Raw genomic sequence first — 10902 nt, forward strand, 5'->3', positions numbered from 1 at the left:
CAATTTATGTCTTTTTATTTTAATGAAAAATCCCAGATTTTCAATGTGGTGACTGACCTTTTGACCCCAATGTATGTTGTTTATAATACCAGGTAAACAAAAACTATTCACATGTTTAGTGCACTTGATAGGACTGAATCTTTGCAGAGAACAAGGCCATGTGTCTGAGGGTGACCTTGCTCATGTATGTGCGTGCATGTGCTTAAAATGGCTGCAGTGATAAACAAACACTCATCTTCAGTTCACGACTGCTATCAAACGCTACTCCCGCTCATGATGCATGAGCCAGGTCACTAAAGCCACGTCTGTTTCACCTCAGAAATAAAAAATGAAAACAGCAACAACAAAAAGAATTCCAAGTGCCTTGCCCTCGCGACAGAGCGAACGCACGTGCCCAGTATAGAATAAGCCCTGAGCTGTCAGAGCTAATTGAAAGTAATAGAGACTGCAGTCATTGGATTAGCGTGTCAGACATTGATACTCTCGGGCTGGAAACAGTTGGTCCAGAGATTGAATGATATTAGAATTGGCAGGGGCTGTTTCCAAATGCGGACTGTGAAAGGCTTTGGGCGTTTTGCTTTAGGATTTTCAAAGGTGTGAATCTTGTTTCATGATTTATCAGAATTTTGTCCTCCGGAGAGGAAATGCATAATGCAAAGAGGCCTTAGGGTGAGCAGTGACCTAATCATTTTTTTTAAATTTTTTTATTTTTTACAGAGGATCTTGAAAAAGTTATTCAAGGATAACTTTTCCTCAAGAAATATTGCTCTCATAAATAATGCAAAAAAGTTGCTACATTATCTTCTGGTAATATTAACATTTCTGGCTGCTATTGCTAGAATATAAAAACATGATAATAAAGCATTTACTTCTTTTGCTGTAGGATGCAACAATAACATATCTTATGATTTTTTTTTTTTTTTTGATGAATAGTTAACGGGATATTTTACCTAAAATCCTCTAATCAATTACTCACCCTGATGTTGTAGAAAGCCCATATGACTGACTGACTTTTGTAGTCCAAAAAGAAATAAATAAATAATTGAAGAATATCCAGGCAGTTATTTTTCCATATAATAAAATGTAATGAAGATCGGGGCAGCCAAGCTCCAAAATGACAAAATTAGCACCATAAATGTGGTTCCTACAACTTCTGAACTCGTATGATAGCTTTTTATTCATTTGCAGTTTGTCATTTTTGCTTCAACTTAAACTTATTTCAGTTAGTTGCCAATGAAAGATTTCTAATTTTTGTTAATTTTTTCTAACTAATATTAATATTTTATTTTAGATTTATTTAAATTAACACAACTATTTTAATAGTCTTAGTGTTAGTTAATGATACTAACCATGGCTATAGCCTATAGAACGTCCTTTAGAAATTAACTTTTAAGTAAACGATGACAGAATATTCTTTTGTTTTATCCATTTAAATATTCCATGAATTTAATGGTTTTGGCCTAACCAAGCCTTTAATAATAGAAAGTATGACTAAAGCTCTAAAACTAAGTTTTGATGGTTATCATTCTACCTTTTTTTTATTATTATTATTGTTGTTCATTTGCATTTAGTGGTTCAGTGTTGATGCACCCACTGCCCACGTCTTCTGGTTAGTCATCAATTCTTCCTCGGATTCCTCAGATATATCTTACAAAAAAAATGCAAATGCTTCATTTAGTCTACATCTGGACCCATGCTTTCAAGTTTTTTGTTTTTTATTTTTTGACATTATAAGTGCAGTGTAACAGATTTACCAGAATATGATCATCTGATCTGTAACATGTGCAACTGACATTTCACAATAAACTTCCCCCTCTGAAGAAGATGAAAACCGACACAACCATCTGTTTTCAAGTTTGATAGCACTATATCATAAATTGGTCTTTGAGGGCAAGAGAGGAGAATTCTTCACAACAAGAAAGAAAATTAAAATTTGGCCTTAATACAGTGATAAAGTGACAAATGATGTCCCATTTTCTTCAGGCGACTTTGCTTGAGGAAGTATTGGAAGACGCCCATGGGAGCAGCCAGTCATCCATCACAGGCCAGTGTTGCGTCCCACAGCAGCAAAGCAGCTAATAGCGACACAGAACCCTGGGGAGGAGACCAAGCAGTCGCCTGCTACGAAAACAGAGCAGTGGAGGGGATCAAGGTTTGTTTTGTCCCCTGCGTTTTTCAGGCTATTATTTATTCTGCCTGGGCGGGTGAAATATCAGCGTCCTTGGCCGCTGGATCTCCTTCTCCCTTGCGCAACTGACAGATCTCATTATGAGATAAAAATGACAAAGATAGCTCATGATGCTTCAGAGAAATGTAAAACCATTAGCAGGTCATTGTCATAGTTATAATGTGTCCTTTTAAGCAGCTTAGTGAACTGGTGGTGAAGTGTGATATCGGGATTAACCTATGAGGGAGTTTTGCTGCGCCGTTCAGCTGCTGTTGATGAAATTGCGACGTGCGCTTTCAGGGCTCTGTGGAGAAATGGCAGAGTTCTGCAGGTTACAGAAAGAAATGGGGCTGTTTGTGATGGGAAAGAAGAAAGTCGACTGCAATGGGTTAAAGTCTTATTTTCCTGCAGTTTGCTTTTCAAATGAATGCACTCTTTACCTTTTCTCAACAGGCCTGATGGAGAGTTCAAAAAACTATTGTGTAAATTGACTTGGAAAGAAATAACAACACATCTTTGCACCATTTTGCATCAGTGTCATAAAGAAAATCAAATGTAATGATGCAATTTACACTAACATTACAGCAATCTGATGCAACCGAATCATGGAGTCAGGCACTTGAACTTTATTTGTGAATGAATCATTCTGACCAGTATTGTGAACTGTGTCCACCAGTTCATTCAAATGAACAATTTGTTCACAAATCAGACATAAAATTATAGTGCAGGAGGCATAATGACCACTTTTATATTGCTTTTATTTGTTATAGTCCCAGTCCTCATTCACTTTCATTATATGAAAAAGAATGGCCAGGATCAGTGTTATTTTATTCATATTTATATAATAATTATTTTTCATTAATATTTTCAATTAGCTTTTATTTTTATATTGTCAGTTTTAATTTTAGGTTCTTTTTTTTTTTTTAATATTACTATTTAAAAAAAAATCAATTTTAGTTTTGCTGGCATTACCGAAGTTGCGAAAGTGAGCTCTCAGGGTTCTGCGGAGAAATGACAGAGTTCAGCAGGGTCACCGAAATAAATGAGGCTGTTTGTGACGAGAAAGAACAAGAGAGAAAGGGGTTAAAGTCTTATTTTCCTGTGCTGTATGTTGCAAATTTATGCATTATTTACCTGTTATGTGTAGGCCTCATGGGGAGTTCTAAAAATATTGGGTAAATTGTCTTTGACAACAAATGTTTTGCACTGGTGTCATAAAGAAAATCAAATGTAATGATGCAATTTACACTAACATTGCAGCATTTTGATGCAAAGTCCTGGTTTCATAATCGCTGATAGAGTTAGTGCTGCCTAGTCAGGAGGTGAGTAAACAATTTCAAATCTGTTTTTCACCCAATGTCTGCTCTCAGAGAATAGGAGATAAAGGTTTCAAGCACACATAGCAGATTCCTCGGCACAATACATTGAGTAATGTGGATTAATTATTGCTCAGTGTATTTTTTGGAGAGTCTGTTTTGCAGCAGCGAGTTATTACTGAGCCCTATCAATCATTCTATTAACTCTGGCTATGCCTTTGACATCACATTAGTGAATGTAACTCATTATCTGGAGGGAAATTAGAGTAGTGCGGATCCAGCCATGCGTTATGTCTCTCTGCCCCCGTAGCACACAACTCGGAGTTGTTTGATTGCTATGCCTGCTAGAACTGAAGTTGATTAAGTAATGACAGATACAGTATCTGCGGTTGCACTCCAAACTAATTCAGCATTAGTGGCAGTATCACAGGTCGCTAATCTTACGCAGCTGAACGAAGCTCCCAGAAAGCTGTGACTTTTTCACACTTTTGCACAAGTAGCATCCAAAATATCAAACTTCACAGATACGCGAGCCAAATCGCACAATAGTGAAATTAGCGAACGCCCAAGCATACTGTCGAGTCGTGAAGAAAATTGTGAACTTGTTCCGAGGAGCGATCCACGGTGGAGGCTCAGCTAAATCTGCCATTCAAGCTGCTACAGATATTGAGAATGGAGCCAGAGGATGTGACACGTATAGATGGACTTTCTGGTAATTGTTTATTGTGTTTAATTGTGTTTCTGGCAGCACGATTTAGCTCCTTCGTGCCATTAAAAGTTCTTTCGATTACATTTTCATGCAACCTTGACCTTCTGCGCTGCAATAACAATCAATACAGTAGCCATTAGCATCCACGTAATTTGCTGCAGAAAAAATAAGCCAACAGCCTCTCGGTCTTTTCCGCCATTTGTTTAGGAAGCAGATGGAGCAAACTAAAGAGCTTGTAGGAAAGATGGATTTAATGAATTAAAACCCAAGATGCAAATTTAGATTTCTGTAATTACACTAGCTGATCATTACGATTTTTCAGCGCAAACCTTCTGCCATCTTGTCTTTTGGCAGGGCCCATGTCCTTAAGAAACAATTGCAAACATATGTTCCCTACGAGAAAGGTGACACAAGTTTTAGATCTCTTTCTCCTTAAAGATGACCTTTAAAGTCACAGGAAGTGGAAATGGACCAAGATGGCTGTGGTAATTTTACCCGAGGGAGTCAGATAGCTTTGTGCTAATGACTGATGAATATTAGCATTCACTTTGGGCTACAGTTAGTTGTAGGCTGCACACCCTGTTCCCATTGTAGTTTGCTATTATAAATCATTTTGTTGGTACACAATGGCTCAGGGGCATGAATGTGTGCTAAGTGAGACTGTATTTGAGAAATAAATGAGAAATGTATTGTTGATCCTGAGATTGCCAAGGTCATTATAACAAGCTCTTAATTGCACAGAGAATTTTCACTTTTTTCCATATTATCGGTATGTGCAAGAGAAACTGATTTGATTATGTTAATAAAGCATTCTCTCATATGTGGTAATGGAGGTGCAGTTCAGAATCATTAACAGCAAAAAGAAATCCCTGTTTAGATTTTCCTCTAATGCAGGCTAAGGAAAGTGCACATTTTTAATGGTATTGATCAAGGTCTACTGAGCTCTGGGGTCTGCTCTAATTACGACCTCTTCTTCACAGTTTCTCGCGTAATGATGCCCACAAAGCAATTATTGCTCATCCCATTTATCTGATTCATCATAGGAATGATACCTAGACAATGGAAGAGGAGAGGAGCATCTGGACTCTGAACAGGGAACACAAACGGGCAGGAAACTCAGCCCTGCTGATGAACATTAGCAGACAGGATACGGGCGGCAGCAAATGCTGCAAAATAAGTAAGGTGAATGACTCTGTATGTGCAGAGCCTACGTTTTTCAGAGGTTTGCTTTTTAATGGATGATTCTTGAAGACAAAATGGATCCAAGATTCATGGCATTGTAGAATATATGCAGAGGGTTGAAGTGCTTAAATAATACCAGAGACGCCAAAATGCAAGCAAATACATGCTTGAGATATTTACATTATTTACTCACTGTCATGTGGCATTTTTTGCATCTTGATGTGAACTTTGGTGGATGCAGCATAGCATGTTTTAAATAACATGAGGTTAAGTAAATAACTAATAATTCTTTAAATGAGTAGTTCACCCAAAAAAGAAAATCCACACAACTCCAGTCCATCAATCAACATTTGTGAAGTGAAAATCTATCAATATGTTTTTTTTACTTCAAACTTTTGCTTCAGGCTAAATGTCCTCTACACATAGTATTGCTTTCTCCAGTGAAGTGAAAACAGTCCAAAACAGTTCTAAACAAACATGTTTGTGGATTTTAATGTGAGAGGACAACAAGGGATGAATTTTTTCATTGGAGGAATCATTAGTATGGATTATGGGGTCATATTATGGTGAGCAGTTTAAAGTCATAATAATGGATTTATTTCTTACAAACAGTTTTTCACTTCACAAGAAGTGAGGGATTGGAGTCGTGTTGTGGATTATTGTTTTTATCAGCTGCTTGAATTTATTAATGCTTAATATAATGCTAAATTATGCTAAATCTGTTCCGTTGAACAAACAAATTCATCTACATCTTGGAATGCCTGACAGTAAATTTTCAGATTTTTACATTTTTGGGTGAACTACTACTGTAAACCTGTAGTCCACTTTCTTTCTTTCTTTCTTTCTTTTTTTCCTAGAAAAGCACACCATGGAGCTCAGCCCAGAACAAGGAAAACGTTCTTCTCAGAATGAATTATGTGTTCCATGCAAGCACTTTTCGAGCAGTTGTGAAAATTCATAAGTGCACATGTTGCCGTGGTCAGATTGTGCAGGTCTTTGTTGAATTGCAGTCTGTGGTCACTGCTGGTGTGAGAGCGGATCCAGGAGCTGTGTGCTGTAGAAAGCGCTCTGACTCACCAGGCCAGCTGGTCCGGTCCACGCTCACATCTGCACAAGCAACTCAGAGGGAGGAGAGAGTCTTGTTTACCGAACAGCCGGTTGAAATACACTTTGTTTTAAGGACAGTCACATTAACACTGTGAGTGCTTGCTTGTTTTGGCTGTGCTGGCAAATAACCTAAGAACCTTGACGAATGTGTTACATGGAATATCATGGTGCTCGATAAAAACATGTTAAACTATGTACAGTGGGTACGGAAAGTATTCAGACCCCCTTACATTTTTCACTCTTTGTTATATTGCAGCCATTTGCTAAAATCATTTGTTAATTTTTTTTCCTCATTAATGTACACACAGCACCCCATATTGACAACTTTCCGTACCCACTGTATGTGGCCCAAAAAATTAAATTACATTTTAGCCGCATTTAAAGAATATATTAAGGCTTGGTCACACCAAGAGTGATAATTATACAGATAACTACTGTATAAAAACAACTGTATTTGCATTCACACCAATGCATGATAAGTTTCTGTTTATAGTAGTGTGCAGTGCAATTATGCATTTGCCACTTTAAATACTCAAGCCTTTTAAAGTCAGGTGTATTCTGATTGGCCAGGAATTTGTTCTGAAAGTAAAACCAGTGATATAGTTCCTCTGTGAAGTTATTGTCATAGTTGTGGTGTGGACGTTTCCTATTCTCGTATATTTAGTGTTTTTTAAAACTTTATGGTTATAGTTATCGTTGTACTTATTGTCCTTGGTGTGAATGGACCTTTAATATCTCTGCATAAGAAACTGTCAAACAGAAATATAGCTTTCACAGCAAAGCATTTGGCAAAAATGTGATTTAAGTCTCCAAAAAGTGCATATGCATTGTAGAGTATCAAACAGATGATATCTTTATCTAAAAGATAATTGAACAATTATTGATTAGTCAAGTACTTTTTGTTACTTTTGGGACAGTATATTTATGGGAACTTTTATTTCTTTGTGGAGTAATATCTGTATATAATTTAATAGAGTGTTTATTTAGTAGTAGTAGTACTAGTTGTTGTTCTGTGCTATTCGGTAGCTTTGGAATTAATATGTAGAGAAAAAGAGAGCTGTCTTTCACTAAAAATGTACCATGTTAACCATATTTTCTGCCATATTCCATATTATAATACATGAATATTGTATATCTGGGCTGCTGGATTTTAATGATAATAGTGGCTAACCAAAGTCCTAATCATAAATAATAGCTGTAATAGTACTTTTATAGAAAATAATGGTTTCCATGGTAAATTTTGTAGGGATTGTCTAGTTGTTCCTGATTGCTTAAGAATTATCATCCACTGTAACATACAGTAGGACAATGTAAATAAACACTAGGGTAGATAATTCACAATACTGTTCACATGTCTCTGACTTCTAAGACTACTTATTTTAAAATATGATGATATAAAAAGGTGTTCTGGTATCTGCTGTTCAGTGAAACTGGCCTGTTGTGGTCTTCAGAGAGCACTGAGCAAGCTCTGAGTAAATGTTCCTTTAAGATATAAAAGAAAAAGAGTAATAAGCAGTGTTGAAAATGTGCATGTTTACCCTCTTCTCTTTGTCTGTCTGTTTTCGAGATACATTCTAGTTCCTCCCCAGGAACACATGGCAAGGTATTTACTGAGCCATCTGCTCCAAACTCCCTCGCTAACACTATCTGCCGCGTGGTTGCTAGGGAAATGAATGCCTTTTTAAAATGGGTGAGTCAGTGGTATGACTTACCTGTCGAAGTTAAGATCCTTTGTTCAATGTCATCTGTTTTGATGTGACTTGGATGAGTCCATAGCATCGCACTGTGAAGCCTCATTAGCTTTTTGAGATGGACAGCAGTGTGATGTTCATTTCAGAGTCATTCAAGTCAAGATTTTGACTGTTTATGTTGCATTTAATCATACAAAAACAAGTGTTTGATTGTGCTAATTTGACACAGAGTTTTCATACCAGGAAGTCATCAGTACTTACTAATAGGGCAAACAATGTGAGTTTAATGCAAATCGTGGGATAGATCCATCTTTCAAAATACACTTTGACACCGGTCAGCTGACCCTCCTACCTAGTGCACACTGTGCCAAAGAAGCCTTCATGATTGTTGCTTGTCATGCTAAGTAACAAGATATGTATATTGTATATCATACAGACAAGCTGGTCAGGTTTTTTTTTATTTATTTTTTTTTATTTATTTCTGACCCCAAATATTACGATACCTTATACCTTGGATACCTTATAACTTCGAGTTAAAGTGATCCCTTCCTAAGTTATAAAGGCAGCCATGTATTTGTAAGACCTGTTTATACTATGTAAAAAATATTATAAATATCATTATTAATAATCCTAAATATTTTTTATAGTGTTTTCCTTTTTTCTTCTTCTTTTTTTTGTGGACACCTTGCACCCCTTTGTGGTCCCTGTTCTAATTTATAAGGTAATGTCACCATTCACGTATTTTAAGTCATATGCAAACTATTAGCATTTGATGTTACTTACCATTGGTTTTGCGTTGGTGAATGACTTATCTGAAAGCAAGCTACAATAAAAACATATCTTACACTTATATTGAACTGTCATTTTAAATGCATCATACAGAGGTGAAAAAAGAAACCATCAAAACAGTGTCTACTTGAAATGTTTATTGTCCAGTATAGCCAATTAAGGAAGGACTGATTGGTATTTTTATGAGATTATTGTTCAGTGATGCTGTCCAGAACAGTGATGAGTTCCAGAATGTGGGTCTTTGAGGCAGGTCATGACCCCAGGACAGGAGCTTTGTCATTTTCAGCTGAGCCTGTCCCTGCACAGGTGACACAAATAAGAGGTCAGGACGAGGGCACTGCGCCTGGTCATAAATCACCTGGAGGAACATGGGACATGGTGTCCTTTGCTCCTGGCCTGTCCTCCCTGGGCCTTGTCCCAGATACGAAGAGAGAGGATATGAAATATCAAGTCATAGCAACTTCCCCACAGCCACATTTAAGTGCCAATAGGTGTCCAAAGAAAGGTCAGGACGATGTTTCAAAGACAAAGTTGCTATATCACTTCCTATGATTTCTCCATTGGTTGGATAGGCGGAGTTTCACTTTTATGCGTGGGGGGGGCACCCAATGGCAGACGAGCCACGAGCACTTTTTTATACGTGACCCTGGACCACAAAACCAGTCTTAAGTTGCACGGGTATATTTGTAGCAATAACCAAAAATACACTGTATGGGTCAAAATTATCAATTTTTCTTTTATGCCAAAAATCATTAGGATATTACGTAAAGATCATGTTCCATGAAGATATTTTGTAAATTTCCTACCGTAAATATATCAAAACATCATTTTTGATTAGTATTATGCATTGCTTAGGACTTCATTCGGACAAATTTAAAGGTGATTTTCTCAATATCTTGATTTCTTTGCACCCTCAGATTCCAGATTTTCAAATAGTTGTATCTCGGCCAAATATTGTCCTATCCTAACAAACCATACATCAACGGAAAGCTTATTTATTCATGTTCATTATTATTCATTGATGTATAAATCTCAATTTCAAAAAATTGACACTTATTACTGGTTTTGTGGTCCAGGGTCACATATGTTCTACATTTCATGTATTTATGTAACACATATTCTACATTAAAAAATACATTTAGAATGAACAATAACTCCAGTACAAAGAGTAAAAAAAAAAAAAACCTAATGCAGAAAAGCCGCCTCTTTTTCTGAATTGCATAGATGACCACTATCTTTCTTTTATCTCTTCTGATAAATTTTCAGTCAAATCGTTCTCTATGTGCTAGATCAGAGCCAGTTTCTTATTCTCCTCATAACTGAGAAACGTATTTCTCATGTAGCTGAACCAACGGGCAGTGTGAGTGCAAGCTGCAGTACAGTAGGCTTTGGATTATTTGTCCTTCCGTAGCCTACTTCATCTTTAAGTTTCTCAAGAGTGATTGGCGATGCGATCGCTCATTTCACGATCCATTTCAGCTGTCACAAGCTGAGAGTGAATCTTAAGGCTTGCGTACATGCTTAGTAGAGGACTGATGCCATTTTTCTCACAACTGAATGCTGCGTCACATGCCACACTCGAGGCCAACGCTTCATGTGAAAATCGCCTGTCCAATTCAGCCAGCAGTGACTCAGTCCACCACAATTTTATTCGCGGGTTTATTAAAAAATACAGTGAATTTCCATTATTCAGTTAACTTGCTAAAGCGGGAACATAATGAAAAGAGAGTCCTCTCATGTAGCCTATCGCTACAAGTTAAGAATCATGATGAGTCGCGGCTCGCCAGACTGAAATACTATACTATACTATACTATATATATATAAAGTTATGCCATTTTACAAACATATATAATGTTTGTAAAATGGTACAGCTTTTTAAATATCTGAAAGTACACTCTTAATATCAGTCAGTCAAGCAGTCAAGCATTATAATATGATAA

The 10902-nt window shown here is 36.9% G+C and overlaps 1 long non-coding RNA gene across 3 annotated transcripts in view; it reads left to right on the plus strand.

Annotated features, from left to right (window-relative positions):
• Nucleotides 1-516: 516 nt before the first annotated feature.
• LOC107655312 (uncharacterized) overlaps nt 517-10902 on the plus strand; it is a 48691-nt gene continuing 38305 nt past the window's right edge. For 2 of the 3 annotated variants that reach the window (XR_001630422.1, XR_001630424.1), the window contains exons 1-2: nt 522-669; nt 1984-2152. This is a non-coding gene — a long non-coding RNA (uncharacterized LOC107655312). Of the gene's footprint in view, nt 670-1983; nt 2153-10902 lie in introns of all 3 variants that reach the window. The other variant, XR_001630423.1, reaches the window with a different exon arrangement.

Source organism: Sinocyclocheilus anshuiensis, unplaced genomic scaffold (assembly GCF_001515605.1).
Source record: "Sinocyclocheilus anshuiensis isolate Anshui unplaced genomic scaffold, SAMN03320099.WGS_v1.1 scaffold1096, whole genome shotgun sequence".
Taxonomy (NCBI): Eukaryota; Metazoa; Chordata; class Actinopteri; order Cypriniformes; family Cyprinidae; genus Sinocyclocheilus; species Sinocyclocheilus anshuiensis.